The sequence below is a fragment of the Schistocerca serialis genome, chromosome 3, assembly GCF_023864345.2.
Source record: "Schistocerca serialis cubense isolate TAMUIC-IGC-003099 chromosome 3, iqSchSeri2.2, whole genome shotgun sequence".
Taxonomy (NCBI): domain Eukaryota; kingdom Metazoa; phylum Arthropoda; class Insecta; order Orthoptera; family Acrididae; genus Schistocerca; species Schistocerca serialis.
This window is the reverse complement of record NC_064640.1, coordinates 20,718,652-20,739,571: the sequence shown is the minus strand read 5'-3', so window position 1 is coordinate 20,739,571 and position 20,920 is coordinate 20,718,652. Positions and strand designations below refer to the sequence as shown.

At 43.1% G+C, this 20,920-nt stretch overlaps 1 protein-coding gene and 1 pseudogene across 1 annotated transcript in view; both read left to right on the top strand.

Annotated features, from left to right (window-relative positions):
* Positions 1-20,920, top strand: part of LOC126469684 (uncharacterized) — a 477,049-nt gene that overhangs the window by 95,095 nt on the left and 361,034 nt on the right. The window lies entirely within an intron of this gene.
* LOC126472004 (5S ribosomal RNA) lies at positions 15,293-15,411 on the top strand (annotated as a pseudogene).

Genomic DNA, 20,920 nt, shown 5'->3' with positions numbered 1-20,920 from the left:
AAATTTCAACATGGTGGGCTTGAATCAGGCCAACAAAGTGTTCAGGGCAGCCGAACCATTTCAACCCTTCCATATAGTTTCTTTGGGCAGCTTATCAAAGTCCTTTTCTAAGTCATAGAACGATAATAGTACAGATTTATGTTGCTCCCTGCACTTCTTTTGCAATTGTGGCGCTTAGAATATCATATCAATAATGTCTATGGAAGGGTGAAATCCGCATTGGGATTCAGAAAGTACAGTCTCGGAAAGAGTCTGGAGGCAATCCAACAGAATTTTAGTAAAAATTTCACTAGCCACGAGGAGCAAGGGAATGCCAGAGTAATTACCACAGATGCTTCGGTCACCTTTTCTGAAGATGACAGTTGTGAATTTCCTCATGTCCGCTAGTATCTTACGGCTTCCCCACATTAGAAGAAACAGGGAGAAGAGTCTGGTTTTTAGGGACAACCCATCACTTTCAATGGTCTCCAGGGGATTGTCGTCAGATCCGGGTGTGTGTATCGATTTCATACTACCTACAGCCTTGCTAAATTTGTGAAATATCGGTGGAACTGCCTTCCGAGCGTGTGCTGGATGTTGCGGGACATGTTTGACAGTGTCGTCAACAGCAGTAGAGCTACTGGTAAAGAATGAGCTAAAGTGCTCTTTCCAGCGACTCAAAATGTCGTGACTATGAGTGTGGATGGTGACACTGCCGACTGGTTTCAGGGTTCCTGGTCAGGAACCAACAGCTCCATACAGGGTTATTACAAATGATTGAAGCGATTTCACAGCTCTAGAATAACTTTATTATTTGAGATATTTTCACAATGCTTTGCACACACATACAAAAACTCAAAAAGTTTTTTTAGGCATTCACAAATGTTCGATATGTGCCCCTTTAGTGGTTCGGTAGACATCAAGCCGATAATCAGGTTCCTCCCACACTCGGCGCAGCATATCCCCATCAATGAGTTCGAAAGCATCGTCGATGCGAGCTCGCAGTTCTGGCACGTTTCTTGGTAGAGGAGGTTTAAACACTGAATCTTTCACATAACCCCACAGAAAGAATCGCATGGGGTTAAGTCGGGAGAGCGTGGAGGCCATGACATGAATTGTTGATCATGATCTCCACCACGACTGATCCATCGGTTTTCCAATCTCCTGTTTAAGAAATGCTTCTCATTTAGCCTTTTCCGTAAGATTTTCCAAACCGTCGGCTGTGGTACGTTTAACTCCCTGCTTGCTTTAATCGTCGACTTCCGCGGGCTACGCATGAAAATTGCCCGCACGCGTTCAACCGTTTCTTCGCGCACTGCAGGCCAACCAGTTGATTTCCCCTTACAGAGGCATCCAGAAGCTTTAAACTGCGCATACCATCGCTGAATGGAGTTAGCAGTTGGTGGATCTTTGTTGAGCTACGTCCTGAAGTGTCGATGCACTGTTATGACTGACTGATGTGAGTGCATTTCAAGCACGACATACGCTTTCTCGGCTCCTGTCGCCATTTTGTCTCACTGCGCTCTCGAGCGCTCTGGCGGCAGAAACCTGAAGTGCGGCTTCAGCCGAACAAAACTTTATGAGTTTTTCTACGTATCTGTAGTGTGTCGTGACCATATGTCAATGAATGGAGCTACAGTGAATTTATGAAATCGCTTCAATCATTTGTAATAACCCTGTATATCACTTTTATTCCAGCTCGAAAACTACACAAGTCACTAGCATCTGGCGGACTTTGGAATTCCTTGGCTTTTTGTTGTCACCACTTGTTCTTGATCATGCGTATTTTAGTTTGACACATCTCCTCCTGAAAATATGTTTCCTTTCCCACGAAGGATGGATCTTAGGCAAGAGATAGGTAAACTCCCGCTTCATACTTATGAGGTTCTTATTTTTTAAAGCGTTCCGTTCCTGTTCAACATCTGTTGTGTTAGTTGGCGTTTTCTGAATTAGATCTAAAAGCGTGTCTTGCAAGAAAGAGCGAGCAGTTTTAACATGCAGACTGTTAATGTCGGATTTTCTCCTGTATTTCAGAAGTAGGATCGCCTTTTACGATGTGCTAGAATTCTCAGATGACCAACTAGTCGTTTGTAATCAGTCAAGCAATCGACGATGTTCCGCTCATTTGATAATCGATGTTCATGACTAGAACGTGTTTCTAGTCAATAAGATATCAGTGTTTGTTGGAGCGTGTATGCATCAATGTAGTCTTATAACGAACAGGTAAAAGAAAATGTGTACTGATGATAAAAAGCTCATGCTAAGCAGAAATACCAAGAAATGGCAGCCCATTTGCACTACAGTTTCCGACAGCTTGATCACCCATGATGTTTCCCAAAAAGCAGTTGCCTCTTCCCACTCTGTCATTGAAATCCCCAGGTAACAAGAGTTTACCTTTAGTACGTATCTTGACGAGAACATTGTGGAGTTTATGACAGAACTGATTCTTTGTATCTTCATACCTGTCTAAAGTGGGAGCATATGCAGAGACGAGGTTGACAAAATAGTCTCCAGAACGAGGATTTCGAAAAGTCCTAATTATTTCATTGACAGAAACAGGTGTTAATCTATGTCCTTCCACTACTGTTGTTTTTATTGCAAATTCGCAATCATGGATGCGTGGTTCTCCACCATCCTTTCCTTTCTAGGAGATGGTGTACCCTGAATTAGTCTCAGTGACGTATCCTTCTCCTGATAGTCTGGCTTCACTAATGGCAACAACGTCAATAACTAATTTAGCTAACTCGTGGGTGATGAGAGCTGTTCCTGTGTGTGCTGAGTGATCGTGACAGACGGTCATTGAAGAGGACTGTGACGAAAAATTAGATGACGATAGCTGTAAAAGTCACTGCAGAACAGAATGTCGCACTTTCTAACTCTGTCAGCACCGAAACAACACGAATGGAGCTCCATAAGCAGTGAATACCAGAGCGATATGGAATTCCAAAACCACTCGCCATTGATGCAAATGGCCGTAAGAGCAAAGAGTGGTGCCGAAACAATAAAATCGGAACTATGGAGCAATGGAAGAAAGTCATTTGGTCGGATTAGTCTTGATTGACAATATTTCCAACTCCTTGCCGAGTTTATGTCCCAAGATTGAAACATGGCGGCGATTCAGTGATTATTTCGGACTGGCGTTTACTCTGCATGGTCGCATCTCTGTTAAGCTTTATGTAACCGGTTATCTTGGATGATCAGGTCTGTCCCGTGGCACCATTTTTGTTCTCCAGTTGTGATGCTGCGTTCCTAAACGACAGGGTCCCTGTTCACGTCCAACACCGGTTTAGTGAGCACGAGGATGAATTTCGCAGCTCTTCTTGCCACGACAGTCACCAGATATCAACATTATTGAGTCTTTGTGGTCTGCTTTTTAGAGATAGGTGTGTGATCGCTATCCACCTTAATAATCGGTACCTGAATTAGCAAATATTTTGATGAAAGAATGGTGCAAGATTCCATACACAGCCATAAAGGATTTGTATTTATCCATTCCGAGCCGACTAGAAGTTATTTTGAATGTCAACGGGTTTCCTACACCGTATTGGGCATGTTTATTTTTGTCTAACCCCTACACATTTCTTACGCGTTGAAAAGCTTATGTGATTGCAGAGAAGAGTAGCTCCGGTCTTAGTGTAAAGTCAGTTCATTACTATTCCAGGAAATTTGCTGTCTCTGAGAAAATGTAAATTAAAGAAATCGGGGAAAAATGTGAGGCGTCGTTTCTTCTGAGAAGCAAGAACAGAAAATTGAAACGGCGACGCTGTGCTAGAAAGCAGCGCCAGGCGGCTGCGGCATGACAGGTGTGCCTTACAAATTTCATTAAAGGACACGTTGGCTGTCACAGTTTCTCCAGCCGTTCACACACGTTTGAACAAGTTTCACAGGACTCAGCGGCTCGCACTACCCGTCTCCTCTGACCCCTGGGCTGCTGAGAACCAGGCTATGGTGACTGATGCCGAACCTCAGTCATATTTCGCCGTTCCCTTGCACTTGGACCAGACATCATCGTGTTTTTGTCTATCACCGTATTTTACTGAAAAATGAACACCTCTAACGACCTGAGCGACAAATTACATACTAACAGGGAAACTAACAATAATTCAGTCTTGATTTATATATGGAAACGTGCGACCATAACAAACGTATTTGTCTTCCTGAAACATTAATGTGTTACTTCGAGTATCCCACTGGTTCAATGACTGGGTAGCTTGTGATACGATCAATGAAATTATTCCCACTAGAAGGAGATTAATGTGGAACTAAGCCCTTATTGTAACTAATGCCAATTGTTAAAAAGCGTACACCGTCTTCTGATGTGCCACAGTAAGGTACGAATTAGGAACTGGACTCGGGAAAAAGTACATGTATTAAGAATAACTGTGGAAGTAACAGGTAACTGACGACCTGCCTGTTCCCAGAACCGAAAAATGACAGCTATACCTGGCAGAGGGGGCCCTATACACCCAACGACACATCAAACATCTACACTTAAAGACTACCGGTTATATATCATACACCCCAGCCACATCAGAGACACGAAAAATTGATTTCAAAATTTCTTTTCAATCGTCTTATCATAGCAGAGAGTGTCTGTTCGTGGGAAAAAGTTAAATATAGCTAAAAAAGACATACTACGAAAATGCAAATGGAGGAAGCAGTAAAACAAGAAATTCATCTGTTATGGAAGCGTAACTTTTACATTTCCTTTTCCCTCTTCGAAAAAAGAAGATTTGAAATCTAATTTATGAAAGAAGTTTCCAATAAGGATAACGAGCAGTATTTCTGAAATAAGGTAAAAATATACCTGTATTTATAATCACTGCCTTTCAGTAATCAACGTTTTTCCAGGTATCTGCTGAGTTAAGGCGCCTCAACGACTAAGAATAGATTTACACATAATGTTTCCCTTTACATAAGTTATACCATTCAGATTTAACGTCACCACAATGAAGTTTCTCTTTCCGATTTTTGTAGTCCCGTCGATTGTCATGTCACTGCATAAGGAGTATTTTGTGTTATAGGAAAAAAGTTAAATGTGAATAGAAAGTTTTCTGTTCAATGAGCCACCAGCATACCTTCGTTATGTTGTGGACACTTCATGACCTGGCGCTATTTATTGCGCGGGTCCTTCGTCCCCATTACCGGTACATTGTACTTAACCTTTACTACGTCTTACATGCTACACCTGCCACTTGTGCCTTACAATGTATACAGTGACGAGAATGGCACATTTCCTGCCTCATGTCCCACTGCTCTCCCTCTAACGAAAGCATTGACAAACAACTACTTTTATACTTCTTTCACTACGGTCGCAGGTTCGAATCCTGCCTCGGGCATGGATGTTTGTGATGTCCTTAGGTTAGTTAGGTTTAGCTAGTTCTAAGTTCTAGCGGACTAATGACCTCAGCAGTTGAGTCCCATAGTGCTCAGAGCCATATACTTCTTTTTCCAATAATAGACACAGTGAATCACTAACTATTGCTACTTAGAATAACTCCGAAAGTACGATAGTAGCTGAAAAGATTGTGGGAAAAATGTTGCATGGGACAACAGGGGCCATAATATGACGTTGGCTTTTTGTTGCTGGGTGGGGTCGCGTCAGAGATATGGAGGTCAACTTTGTGTTTTTTTATGGGATGCTATAGTTTGGTACTTATTTTCTGATAGTGCCTATCGAGACGAATCCAATGATGTGTAACAGTAAGGTCTTTGGAGGCCAACGAAGGCCACAAAGGTGGCATGAACGTCCATTTACAGAAGGTGTTCAAAGTGATGACCATTGGTATCAATGCAGTGCTGAAATCTTCATATCATTGATTGAGTGGTATTGCTTATCAAATCGGCACTTATCAAAGCACATGCTGTGAAAATTGTCTCTCTTATATCGTGCGAATAGTAAACGTGCAATTGTCATGCAAACACCATTCGACGGTTTCGCAATACAACACTAATAGGATTGGTAAGACTAGTATCGTCGAATCAAGTGAATGTCATTGATCTATTCCTTTGAAGAACAAGTCGAAATGCTTCTCATTTACGGAGAATGCCAACGAAATTCAGTGAGAGCTAGAGACTTATACGCTGAAAGATATCCTCAACGTACTCATCCTACACGCCGTACATTTAAATATGCGTATGATAAATGGAGAACAACTGGACCTTTAACGCATCGCAAACACATCCTGCAAAGGAAGTTACTATCGAGGGAACGGAATTTGGTACTCTTGCCACTGTGGTTCGAGATCCCTGTGTTAGTTCGCGTCAAATCGCAAGGGAACCTGGCACAAATCAGAGTAGTGTTGTTCGTGTTCTGCATCGCCATAAATATCATCCTTACCATATCAGTCTCCGCCAAGAATTAACTGGTACGAGTTGTATGCGTCGTATTGAATTCTGCCGATGGGCTCAACTTCAGATTCAGAGGGATGACACATTTATAAATTTGGTTTTCTTTACTGACGAGGCTACATTCACTAACCATGGAAATGTTAATTTGCGTAACATGCATTATTGGGCTACTGAAAATCCGTGTCGGCTGCGGAAAGTTGCACACCAAAAACTATGGTCGGTGAATGCATGGTGTGGGATTCTGGAGGACAGAATTATAGGCCCCTATTTCATCGAAGGAAATGTTAATGGTAGGAAGTACACCAAACCCCGGCATGAAATATTAAGTCTACTATTGGAAGAAATATATTTAGGAACAAGGAACAGATTGCGGTATCGGCCGGCCGGTGTGGCCGTGAGGTTCTAGGCGCTACAGTCTGGAACCGCGTGACCGCTACGGTCGCAGGTTCGAATCCTGCCTCGGGCATGGATGTGTGTGATGTTCTTAGGTTAGTTAGGTTTAAGTAGTTCTAAGTTCTAGGGGACTGATGACCTTAGATGTTAAGTCCCATAGTGCTCAGAGCCATTTGAACCATTTTTTAGATTGTGGTATCAACACGATGGGTGTCCGGCACATTTTTCGCTGATGGCTGGAAATGAGTTGCAGAGAGAATTCCCAAATCGTTGGATTGGACGCGGAGGAGATGTGTCGTGGCCGGCTCGTTAGCCAGACTTGACGCCTCTGGATTTTTTCTTATGGTGATTCGTAAGAGACACCTCTCCTTGGTGGCGAACGCCTCTCTCAAGTGGTCCGACATTGGCATTTGTTGAGCACCTCCATAATATTCTAGCGCTTACTAAACTATCAAGTCACGAAGCGCTCTAGTCTTCGTTGTATGTACTTTACCGCACCCTTCAGAGTTCTGGATCAAGGTCGGTGGTATTGAAAGATAATATGGATTTTGAGATTAATCACGATTGATTGGTGCAGTGGCAGCAACCTTAATTTTACAGCCTACAACAAATGTTAAAGACTGCAAAATTGCTAGCTAGCCTCTGAGACTGGATTAAAGCTCCTAGACAGCTTACTGTTTATTTTGTGGTAGCTCGTTTAACTTCTATTACTGTCGTGAAAATCGTGAGAATGCATCAACAATAACTTTTTAATAACCTCAATCACTTCATGTAGTCAGTGTTTAATTATGGATCTGCCTAGGAAACTGACGAGAAAAAGTTGCAACAGGGGACTTAAGGTATGAAGGTGTCGGCTACTCGTGGAGATGAGTGTGAGAATCACCATACAGACACAGTGCCAGTTCTATATGGCCAATGCACCATCTGCTAAAGTGCACATACGGTATTGTAGGAATCATCTCCCGAAATTTGTACGCGTCAACCTAGTCAGTTGACGGAAGTGCAAACGAAAACATAACGTTCAGGCTATATACGTAACAATAACGAATTAAATAAAATTAAGTAAAGATAAACTGTGACAGAATCTGCCTCAATAGGTTTCTAAAAATTTCATTAGAATGGTAACCTCAAGAAGATGCAGCTTTCTCACTTGTTTTCAGGAGCTGGGCACACAGTAAGTAAGTACATTAAACCTGCACATTCCTAGCTCTGCTATAGAAATTTATGTTGGGAACTATTATTAACAAGAGTACTGTATAGAAAAAATGCGTGTAGATTGATATGTGTTGAAGATTGGTGATTTGTTAACAATAATTTTGAATTGTTGTTGTCCGCAGCTCGTGGTCGTGCGGTAGCGTTCTCGCTTCCCGCGCCCGGGTTCCCGGGTTCAATTCCCGGCGGGGTCAGGGATTTTCTCTGCCTCGTGATGACTGGGTGTTGTGTGCTGTCCTTAGGTTAGTTAGGTTTAAGTAGTTCTAAGTTCTATAGGACTGATGACCATAGATGTTAAGTCCCATAGTGCTCAGAGCCATTTGAACCATTTTTTTTTTTAATTGTTGTTGTTGTTGTGGTCTTCAGTCCTGAGACTGGTTTGATGCAGCTCTCCATGCTACTCTATCCTGTGCAAGCTTCTTCATCTCCCAGTAACTACTGTTACCTACATCCTTCTGAATGTGCTTAGTGTATTCATCTCTTGCTCTCCCTCTACGATTTTTACCCTCCACGCTGCTCTCCAATACTAAATTGGTGATCCCTTGATGCCTCAGAACATGTCCTACCACCCGATCCCTTCTTCTAGTCAAGTTGTGCCACAAATTTCTCTTTTCCCCAATCCTATTCAATACCTCCTCATTAGTTATGTGATCTACCCACCTAATCTTCAGCATTCTTCTGTAGTACCACATTTCAAATGCTTCTATTCTCTTTTTGTCCAAACTATTTATCGTCCATGTTTCACTTCCATAAATGGCTACACACCATACAAATACTTTCAGAAACGATTTCCTGACACTTAAATCTATACTGGATGTTAACAAATTTCTCTTCTTCAGAAACGCTTTCCTTGCAATTGCCAGTCTACATTTTATATCCTCTCTACTTCGACCATCATCAGTTATTTTGCTCCCCAAATAGCAAAACTCCTTTACTACTTTAAGTGTCTGATTTACTAATCTAATTCCCTCAGCATCACCCAACTTAATTCGACTACATTCCATTATCGTCGTTTTACTTTTGTTGATGTTCATCTTATATCCTCCTTTCAAGACACTATCCATTCCGTTCAACTGCTCTTCCAAGTCCTTTGCTGTCTCTTATTTCCTGAAATTTCTTCATAGAACTTTCTGAGCCCGCGTAGAATTTTTCACTGCTCGAGACGAAATGTTGATGAAGAGGAAGAGCAGACAGGTAAATCGTCTCACATTCGATAGGTTGTTATAGCCGAACAAAAAGACCAGACCCTGATAAGCCAAAACATGACCACTGCCCGCCGCGACATTAAATGCTGCCTAGTGCCGTTGAGGGCACGTGACGCGGAAAACAAAAGTATGTATGCGTAGCAGACACGGACGGGGAATTACCCTAGCGAAGATATGGGCTGCAAGTGGAGAAATCCCATTGAGATAAGCGATTTTGACAAAGAGCAGATTATTATTAGCAGAGCCTGTGAACGAATATCTCGAAAACGGTGAAGTTGGTCGAGTGTTCACGTGCTACTGTTGTGAGCATCTACGGAAAGAGGTAGAAGGACAGTGAAACTACCACCAGGTGCTAAATGGTTGGACGTCCACGACTATTCACAGAACGTGGGGTTTGGAAGCTTGTCTGCTCTGTAAAACTGGATAGATGGTGATCTGTGGCATCTCTACAGAAAGAGCACAACGCTGATGCAGGCAGATGTGTTCATCGTACATTGTTGAACACGGAGCTCTGCAGCAGACCACCCCTTCGAGTTCACATGTTGATCCAACGCCATCGTCGATTACGATTGCAGTGGGTACAGGACCACCAGGATTAGACCGTCAGTCAATGGAAACGTGTCGGCTCTTCGGGTGAACCCTGTCAGCGAGGTGAACGGCTGCTCGAAACGTGCAGCGCGCCACGGACGCTGGCTGGTGGGAGCAGTATTATGCTATGGAAGACATTCTTCTGCGCTTGCATGGGACCTGTGGTAGTAATCGAAAACACACTGACAGCTGCGAACCATTTCATCCCTCCATGTTTGATGTCTTCGCCGACAGCAATGTCATCTTTCAGCAGTATAATTGTCCGTGTCTTGGAGCCAGAACCGGGATACAGTGGTTTGAGGAGCTTTATAGTGAACTCACGCTGATGACTCGGCGACCAAATTCGCCTGATATAAATCCTACGGGACTTACGTGGGTCGCTATCGGACGCCATCACCGCGTACGCAAACCAGCCGCACGTTATTTACGCGAATTACATGACCTGTGCGTAGACATCTAATTCCACATACCTCAACTAACCTACCGACAAACTGTAAGGTCCCTGATACACAGACTCAGTGACGGACAAACAAGGTGTTAAACAGGTGATTATAATGTTATGGTTCATCAGTGTATGCGCGAAACCCAGGTCTGGTGTAAGAGAGGGCTTCAAGCTCCTAATCTGATCAGGTTAAATAAATAAATCAAATAAAATTAAATAAATAAGTAAACGTTAACCAATGAACTGTAGTCCACTATTTGCTGCAGTAGATACTAGATTATGAGTGGATGTCGATGTTGTGCATTTTAGCGATAGGGATACCTCCATAGTTCGCCAGTGAGTTGTATTGACGACATTGTTTCATCTACTGAGGCAGCCACTGCCAATAAATGAATTGCAATTTGTTTTGTGGTAGCCGATAGCTTCAGATGTGATTTATTTCACATTTATCATATGATGTAGAAACTGTATTTTATAATTTTTCAGTTAATCTATTGTATATATTTCTTTTGGCAGTGTTAAGACTACGCCACGTCAACAAAATCAAGAAATTATTAGTGAAGTGCACAGATTCTTTATTTCTGTTTAGTCGACAGAAAACCCGTTGTTTACGATTAGTAGCTGAATTACTCCTGACATCAAAACGCTGCTATCGGATTTTGCATGTTGTATTTTATACTTCTTCGTGGAGATATGTATCTACGTGCTAAAAATAAGTACTTATAACGAATTATGCCTCTCATACAGAAAATCTTTCTTCTTCCCATTACATTTTCTTGCAGCCTGCCCACAACGCTGTTAAATGTTTGTAAATCTCACTCTCACAAATTTCCGTACTGACCAGCCTCTCAAATGCATGGTACAGAAACAGAGGATAACAGGCTAAAGGCCGAAATACTAAATATCTTTTTCCAAAGCTGTTTCACAGAGGAAGACTGAACTGTAGTTCCTTCTCTAGATTGTCGCACAGATGACAAAATGGTAAATATCGAAATAGATGACAGAGGAATAGAGAAACAATTAAAATCGCTCAAAAGAGGAAAGGCCGCTGGACCTGATGGGATACCAGTTCGAGTTTACACAGAGTACGCGAAGGAACTTGCCCCCCTTCTTGCAGCGGTGTACCGTAGGTCTCTAGAAGAGCGTAGCGTCCCAAAGGATTGGAAAAGGGCACAGGTCATCCCCGTTCTCAAGAAGGGACGTCGAACAGATGTGCAGAACTATGGGCCTATATCTCTGACGTCGATCAGTTGTAGAATTTTGGAACACGTATTATGTTCGAGTATAATGACTTTTCTGGGGACTAGGAATCTACTCTGTAGGAATCAGCATTGGTTTCGAAAAAGACGATCGTGTGAAACCCAGCTCTCGCTATTCGTCCACGAGACTCAGAGACCCATTGACACGGGTTCCCAGGTAGATGCCGTGTTTCTTGACTTCCGCAAGGCGTTCGATAGAGTTCCCCACAGTCGTCTAATGAACAAAGTAAGAAAATATGGACTATCAGACCAATTGTGTGATTGGATTGAAGAGTTCCTAGATAACAGAACGCAGCATGTCATTCACAATGTAGAGAAGTCATCCGAAGTGGGAGTGCTTTCTGGTGTGCCGCAGGTGAGTGTCGTAGGACCGTTGCTATTCACAATATACATAAATGACCTTGTGGATAACATCGGAAGTTCACTGAGGCTTTTTGCGGATGATGCTGTCGTATACCGAGAGGTTGTAACAATGGAAAATTGTACTGAAATGCAGGAGGATTTGCGACGAATTGACGCATGGTGCAGTGAATGGCAATTGAATCTCAATGTAGACAAGTGTAATGTGCTGCGAATACATAGAAAGAAAGATCCCTTATCATTTAGCTACAATATAGCAGGTCAGCAACTGGAAGCAGTTAATTCCATAAATTATCTGGGAGTACGCATTAGGAGTGATTTAAAATGGAATGATCATATAAAGTTGATCGTCGGTAAAGCAGATGCCAGACTGAGATTCATTGGAAGAATCCTAAGGAAATGCAATCCGAAAACAAAGGAAGTAGGTTACAGTACACTTATTCGCCCACTGCTTGAACATTGCTCACCAGTGTGGGATCCGTACCAGACAGGGTTGATAGAAGAGAGAAGACCCAACGGAGAGCAGCGCGCTTCGTTACAGGACCATTTAGTAATCGCGAAAGCGTTACGGAGATGGTAGATAAACTCCAGTGGAAGACTCTGCAGGAGAGACGCTCAGTAGCCCGGTACGGGCTTTTGTTGAAGTTTCGAGAACATACCTTCACCGAGGAGTCAAGCAGTATATTGCTCCCTCCTACGTATATCTTGCGAAGAGACCATGAGGATAAAATCAGAGAGATTAGAGCCCACACAGAGGATACCGACAATCTTTCTTTCCACGAACAATACGAGCCTGGAATAGAAGGGACAACTGATAGAGGTACTCAGGGTACCCTCCGCCACACACCGTCAGGTGGCTTGCGGAGTATGGATGTAGATGTAGATCTTTACCTGATATTCGTCTCTACCGAAGGTTAAATCCTTCACTGTGCTACATTTCCGTGTTTCTCATTCATTAACACGCTTTCATGTTCTTTCATGTACCGTCATGTTTTGGCACTAGTCTTAGTGCTTTCTGTTGTTTGCAGTATGAGTTACCACTGTTCGAGAAAGTGACTGAGACGGTAATGAGTGAATGAATGGGTTGTTCGAGCGTTTCTTCTTTCCCCCACTCTCCACAGATGCCTCCTTATTATCCTTGTCTGGTGTGAAAGGCTGCTTGTACGCCTTTATTTACTGTGCTTCGAGACCTCACGGGACTCCGCTATTGAGACACACGAAGCTAATATTAGCTTCTGCATGGAATATGACACAAAATGAAACGCCTTACTGTGAACATTGTCATCAGGAATTCACTGCTGTCAGAGATACCTAAATAAGAAGTGGCGATTTAATTCCCGAGCATCTTAATTTTTAATCGAAGACCTTGAAAATGACTACACAAAAGAAAGAAAGGAATCGCGGCCGTTTGTACTTTACTGTGAAATAGTTTTAATCTTGGGAAGAGAAACTGGCGTTGTACAGGAAACAGTAACGTACGTGGTTCTAGGAGGTAGGTCCGGTTTGCGCCAAGTTCAAAGGTCGCGACTAACTTTTGCTTGCTTCTCTGCTACCAAGATCTCAACAGACCGCACAATAATTTCTGTCGTTTCCAAAATACTGATTTCTGCCTCTTAATTACATCACAAACGCGTCTCCCCTACAAATTACAATGCCAAAGTTGTTGCGGAGCGACATTAGTGATATTCATACACATCTTTTAGTTCTTGTTCTCAGAGAATTACGGACTTGTGGGAACGCACTTATCTGCCTTCGGGTTCGGTCACATGCACGACATACACGTTCCAGAAACGTGTGCCCGTTGTCCGTAGGTGCGCAATACACCAATGGTTTTAAATGTCTCCATAGCCAGAAATCAAAGGAATTAAGGTCAGGTGAAGAGGTAAACCATTCTACTGGACGTCCTCGACCAATTCTTCACTCATTAAACATTTGTAACTGACGTAAGAGGTGTAGAAAGTGTGTTCCGTTGCACATAACAGATATCCGTCGTTTTTTTGAAAGGGAAATGTTTTCCAGAAGTGCCATTAATTCGTCAAGTAAAAATGGTTGACAAATCGCACATACTGCTTTCTCCGGTGAAGTATATGGCCCTATGATTTGTCACCCACAATTCCTGCCCACACATTGATACTAAAGCGAATCTGATGCCTTGCTTCCATGGTCGCTCTAGGATTTGAATCTAGCCACTCGTGATTACTGTGGTTAACTCCGTGTATTCCGCTTCATACGTAAATAAAAAATAAGTTGTGAACTGTTGAACTTCCTCGTTCTGCCTTAGAATTCAATGGCACAACTGTAGTCTGGCATGCTGGTAGGGGATACGTGCCAAATGTGTGAGTTCTGTGGCTATCCATTGTCCTTGTTGCAAATTATCCGTGTCTTAAAATCACAGGAACAGCTGCTGGACACAATTTTTAGGTGAAATGCGGCACTGAGAAAGTCGTTCAGTGTACATGACACACATCTTCGATTAATGCTGTTGGCTAAATCATAGAAGATTGTCGTGTCTGCCATTTCTCGCGTTCAATAATGCGACTCAAGTTCACTCTTTACGATGTTGATACGATTTTTTTCTATTTTTGAGAAGTAATAACTCCCGTAAGATTATGGGACTTTTTTTTTTAAAAAATGCAGTATTTAAATGTTCTAGTAGATAACGTTGGAAGTTTCTTGATGTTCGCGGATAATGCTACTGTATAAAGGAGCGTTGCAATGTCAGAAAAGTGTGGCGAAATTCAGGTAAACCTACAGAGGTTCAGCGCTTGGTGCAGCGACTGACAGTTGACTCCAAACACAAATAAATGTGACGTATTGCGTACAGTTACTCACAAAATCCAATTATTGTTTGATTATAATCGATCAGTATAAAAAGGAACAACCGCGAAATGTATGGAAATATGTGTCAGGAGCGATCTAAACTGGAACGACCGCACTGCACTGATTAAAAGAAAAGCAGATGCCATACTAAGATTTTTTGTAAGAATAATAATGTTCCACTGTGCCGGAATTGCAACCTACGAGCATCCACGCCACGTAATGAATCCTGTTAAAACGTTCAGGTAACACCCCGTCCTAGTAAACGAGAAAAATATAAATGAAATAAAACTGATAATTACTCGTGGAGAGGCGCAATAAGATTCTATTCAACCTTTCAAAACACGGACTCCTAGAACACTGTACTAGCAACGATGTGACCAATAAGTAATCGTACGCTTGATCGAATTTGTAATTCTACCTCCTAGCACTATAACACACCCTTGGTTAAATGGATCTTATTTGGTTTCAGCTTCTTCGCGAAAAAACCATCAACATATAATGAAGCGAGTGCACAAGCCAACTCACTACTTATGAAGCGTCTGCTTGACTATAATGATCGTCAGATACTTTAATATACTTTGAATTACTCTTCAGCCGTAGCGTAGTAACTGATATTAAGTTGTATCATTTAAATTAGTGAGACTCTTGAGTATCTATATTTTTCTTTTGTGAAGAACTCAATCGCCAATGGCCTTACCGCAGTGGTAACACCGGTTCCCCTCAGATCACCGAAGTTAAGCGATGTTGGGCTTGGCTGGCATTTGGATGGGTGACCATCAGGATCTGCCTAGTGCTATTGGCAAGCTGGTGTGGTAAGTTCCTATGGCACCAAACTTCTGCGGTCATCGGTCCCTAGGCTTGCACACTACTTAATCTAACTTTAACTTACGCTAAGGACAATACAAACACTCATGCCCGAGTCAGGACTCGAACCCCCGACAGGGGGAAGCGCGTGAACTGTGAACCATGGCAAGGAGCCTGAGACCGCGCGGGTGGCAAGCTGGGTGCACTCAGCGCTTGTGAAGCCAATTGAGGAGCTACTTGACTGAGAAGTAGTGACACCGGTCACGAAAACATACGGCCGCCAGAGCGGTGTGCCCCTCCGTATTGGGATCCGGTGACACCTAAAGATGAGGATGACACGGCGGCCGGTCAGTACCATTGGGCCATCAAGGCCTATTCGGACGGTGTTTTGTTTGTTTTGAAGAATTCACTCAATGTAAGTATCGTATGGGTACGTAAGTTAGCACGCAGCAGTATTCCACTAAATATCTAAAATATCTTTTTTCCTATTAAAATACGACCTTCAGTATATTGACAGTTAAGATTTTAACATTGATATACCATCAATTACTTACACGTACCTAAAGAGTTGAGAAACTTCAGAATTAAAGTATCTTCGTAATATATTCCGACATCCGATTCCAGAAATACAAACTGTTGTTAAGACAACGCAACTGAACTTCTTCAGGCACCACCGTTGGTTATTTGTTTCGCTACTCATGAATGTTTAATATAATCTTCAGGTACATATCAGTTCATTCCTTCGGTAAACCTATTAGAAATAGTCTCGCCAACCCTAGCATTCAGTACCAACCTCTTACGGAATTGTTTTAATGTTTTCAACCATAAGGCGCTAGTCTTTGAAAATGACCCTCTTTGGTTTAACTATTCTCAGTTCAACTGTCTAGATCTAATTGCTGACTTGAGCGTGCTTCCCGCTACTTACTAAATGACAGAACTATAACTTTAGCTTTCCTTTTAAATTCTTTCCTTTCTAAACCAGTTATTGAAAGATAGTTGTGAGTAAATGATAACACGGGAACTAAAATTTATTTTCAGCTACTGGAAGTCAATTATCTTTCCCTTTTAAATATAAATCCTTTCAATAATCAAGCTTCGATTGTGAATGTGTTACTGTCAAAAAACTAATAGCCCCACACTAAGCAAGATGAAAAATATAAAAAATCTCAAAATAAATCCTAGGTGTCACCACCACTTCATATCACAACTTAAATTTCAGATTTTCAAAGTACACACATCAAAATAAGTTTTGCGTCAACTCAGTTCCGAGAGTTCGGCGCCTTTCATGACCACCAGCGCCGTACGCCGACCCCACATAATGCCACCCCAAAACAGCAGGGTACGTCTCCGATGATTGTCTGGTTGAAGGCATGTGCGACACTCGTCGGTGGCCGTAGGGAGCTCTTCCAGGGGCCAGCTCGCCCAGGATAATCTCTGGCGCGCCCAAGCTCACACCAATGGACAAGTGTTTTTGCGTGGCCCTTCTGTATTTTGTGGAGGAGTGTTAAATTTCACTCTGACAAATAATGATACCAAGATTCAGCGCTGTATTGCAGCAGCTTTCTCTGCTTCCATTCGGATTATCTGTCTTTCAGCTTGCGAGACTCTTCGTGAGCGAGCACTGACTAATTGGTTCAAAATGGCTCAAATGGCTCTGAGCACTATGTGACTTAACTTCGGAGGTCATCAGTCGACTAGAACTCAGAACTAATTAAACCTAATTGACCTAAGGACATCACACACATCCATGCCCGAGGCAGGATTCGAACCTGCGACCGTAGCGGTCGCTCGGTTCCAGACTGTAGCGCCTAGAACCGCACGGCCACTCCGGCCGGCGACTAATTGGTGGATGATTCCCAGTGCTGATAAGATATTTCACTATAGGCCGCTTGATCTATCGTTTCTCCACTCTGGATTTGAAAGCATCCGAAAATTGGCGCGGAATGACTATCACTCGCCGACGTTGTTGGTGAGCCAGGCCAGGTCCTACTGGCAGTTCGATAGTAGCTTCCTTACTTGCGTTGTCAATAGTGTTAGCGAAGCACGATTATTCATCAATGGCGCTAAGCTATCCTTCCTGGACTGGTTCGGCTGCCCTAAGCTCGAACTTTTATGGTGAAATGTGGCTGCTCGTGACAGTCAACAATGCAATGTTCTCCTTGACCACCTACGATGCTTATGGTGCTCGCTGGCATGTAGATTTCCTCCGTGAGCCTGAGTAGATTTTGCAGTCGACAAAAGCTACACAGTTTTATTGAGCATCTCGACTGAAGACTGGAACTCGTCTCGATGATAACACAGTCCAAACGGGGTAATACACAAAGGCCGCCAGGAGTTATGAAGGCAATGTTTTCCCTGTCAGCCCCGTCAACCTAGATCTGCCAGTAGCCTGACTGCATGTTCGTAGTTGAGAAATGCTTTAATCCAAATAATCGAGGGTATCTTCAACGACAGTCACCCAGAGAAATCTTTGATATGTATGTTTGTTGGAGTAGCTTCGCAAAATAGAGCTCTGATCTTCCACAGTCTATGACAGCTTGAGATGCTTACAAGAAGTCCTATTCGAGAATAACATTAAGATACATTCTGTTAAAACGGCAAATTCGAAGGGCTGTGTTGTTTCATTGATAGTTATTGTTGCAATACATTACACAAAAGGCAACCCCTGAATCGCCCTGCATCAGGACGGGTTGGCCGTTGACGGTGACGCCAATAAGATTTCCTGACATCTTGGTGACTGTCGACCATGAAGAATTTTGCATTTGTGGCGGCATCACCTCCATAGATCGTCGCCCAGTTCAGTTTTCCTAAAGTCGGCTACTAGGCGAACGGCTGGTACCTCTGTACAGCGACGTGGGACAGCTAAGGCCTGTTGGAGAGCTACCTCGTCCAGGGTACGGCGATGGGATTCGTCCCGCAGATTGTCTACAATCTTTTGCAGTTGACTGACGTGAATAGAACTAATGTGATGGATGACGTCTGGCGTTGTTGTAGTAGTCAGAAACTCGCTCTGCTTGTTTGCAGCAGCGTACTCGGTGTCCATGGCGTCCACAGTGAAAACACACCGGCGTGTTGTCCTCCGTCCTCGAAATGTCTGTTCTACTGTGGGGCGTTGTACTTGGTGGAGTACTTGATTTCGCATGCGTTGGTCAGATAGGGGGTCATTACTTGACGGTTGCGACTTAAGTCCAAGTTGAACAAATCCATTTTCCATGACACCTTCGATTAGTGGCTGAGTTTCGTGCTAGATATCGATACATCCATTCTTCGACATTCTCTATCACCTTCTGACGCTTCGGGTTGACATTCATGGCTGCTGAGTCGTGTGTACTCGATCTGACCTTTCTGGCTGCCATACACTGATGTATCTCTTCTCTTACAATCTTGCTTATGAGAGTGGCGAGAGCACGGTGGTCTTCCAACTGCCGTTTGGACCACATGCGGCGGTCAGTTATACCTCTTTCGTCCGATTATTTTTCTGTTGTGAGCGCCACTTGATGAATTCCTCTGTCGTTGTGCCATTCTTACCAGCTTGGTACATGTCTTTTGCGACCCCTTTCATCAAGTGCGAGATTTTTTAGGCATCTGTCATGGTAGGATTCACGATGCGACATATGGCCAAAACATTCTCTATGTAAGGTTCTGTTTTTCCTCCATGACCCTGGGCCCAGTTCTTCTATTGTTCTTCTACTAAGAAGACTTGTAGCTGATTTTCGCCGAACGTTTTCTTCAGTTCAACCTGGAATTTGTTACAGCTATTGAGCTTCCCTCCGTTTTTCTCTAATCACTGCTAGGCTTTGCTGTCCAAGTAAAAGTACACGTTTCCCAAACACATCATATCATCACACCTGTTGCAAATGGCGGCTCGGTCGAATCCTTGCAGTCATTTCATCCGATCCGGACCAGCGTCTTCGGAAAACATTGATGGATGCCTTAAGTGCAGCTGTCTTAATGCTGACTTGGAATCCATTGGTCTCCTGAATATACGCACCGTGGGATCGATTTACTGCTTTCATTCCGGTTCCTGGCTGTGTAGGTGACTGCTTATACGTTGCCTAATTGGAGGCACGATAATGTAGATATTTTGAAGTACCCGGCGTCTCCGCCAAACAATGTCACAACGAAAACACAATCAAGCTCAAATACAAAGGCGGTCAATAAAGTACAGCACTCAGAACCGAAAGCATCTTTATTACTGACACCACTGTAACAGCCAGAACAGAACTGACCTCATGGGCAAAAAAATGGTTCAAATGGTTCTGAGCACTATGGGACTCAACCGCTGAGGTCATTAGTCCCCTAGAACTTAGAACTAGTTAAACCTAACTAACCTAAGGACATCACAAACATCCATGCCCGAGGCAGAATTCGAACCTGCGACCGTAGCGGTCTTGCGGTTCCAGACTGCAGCGCCTTTAACCGCACGGCCACTTCGGGCGGCTCCTCATGGGCAGAGAGGGCAGCTACTTATAGGTACAGACGTTGAACATTCCAGAATGCTGATATTTTTACAAAAATTGAATATTCCAGAATATAAAAACATTAGAAACATAGAATATTCCAAGAACTTTCGGCCGCGCGGGATTAGCCGAGCGGTCTGAGGCGCTGCAGTCATGGACTGTGCGGCTGGTCCAGGCGGAGGTTCGAGTCCTCCCTCGGGAATGGGTGTGTGTGTGTTTGTCCTTAGGATAATTTAGGTTAAGTAGTGTGTGGGCTTAGGGACTGATGACCTTAGCAGTTAAATCCCATAAGATTTCACACACATTTGAACATTTTGAAGAATTTTCCAGAAATGATAAATATTAAATAATTGCTGGTGGTGGTCGGGTTTGGAATGACGACCTGCAGTACGCACGCAACAATATTTACCACTACGCCACTCTGCATGCCGTACGCCGCGCTGCTGGACTAATTTAAGAGTGGTGCTAGCGATATCTTCTGTCTTCTAGCAAGCAAAACTATTTGCATCATCCTGATAAGTGAACAGGGGCACATGTTTGTTGTATGATTGTAAACTCTTGATTGCACAGAACTCGGCTGAAAGTGAAGGCTAGGCCACTTTGTATAACATAAAACCCAGAAAGATATGCTGGAGTAAGGGGAATGTGACAAGATGAGTGGATTCCAGATGTTTTCACGCTTCGTAAAGCTGTTGCAATGATGGCCGGTGCTATATTCACAGAGCTCAGTGAAAGTGCTGGCGATCAAGTTTTTTTGGAGAAGAAAAAGAAATTGGGTGCCGCGGCTGAACACCGTGGCGGTTAATGCATAGCACTTTCATCACGCAGCCGCAGACGTCATTTGGTCTTTGATGTTATAAGAATAATCCGTAACACTGTGGAAATATAGTTTCGTAATTTGACAACAAAATGAATTTATGTTCTCTCTAATAAAACCATTTTACTTACTTATTCTTGTGTTTGCTTTACGTGGGGAAATTCAGGGCCTTGGAGCTACACTATGTGATCAAAAGTATCCGGACACCTCCAAAAACATAAGTTTTTCAT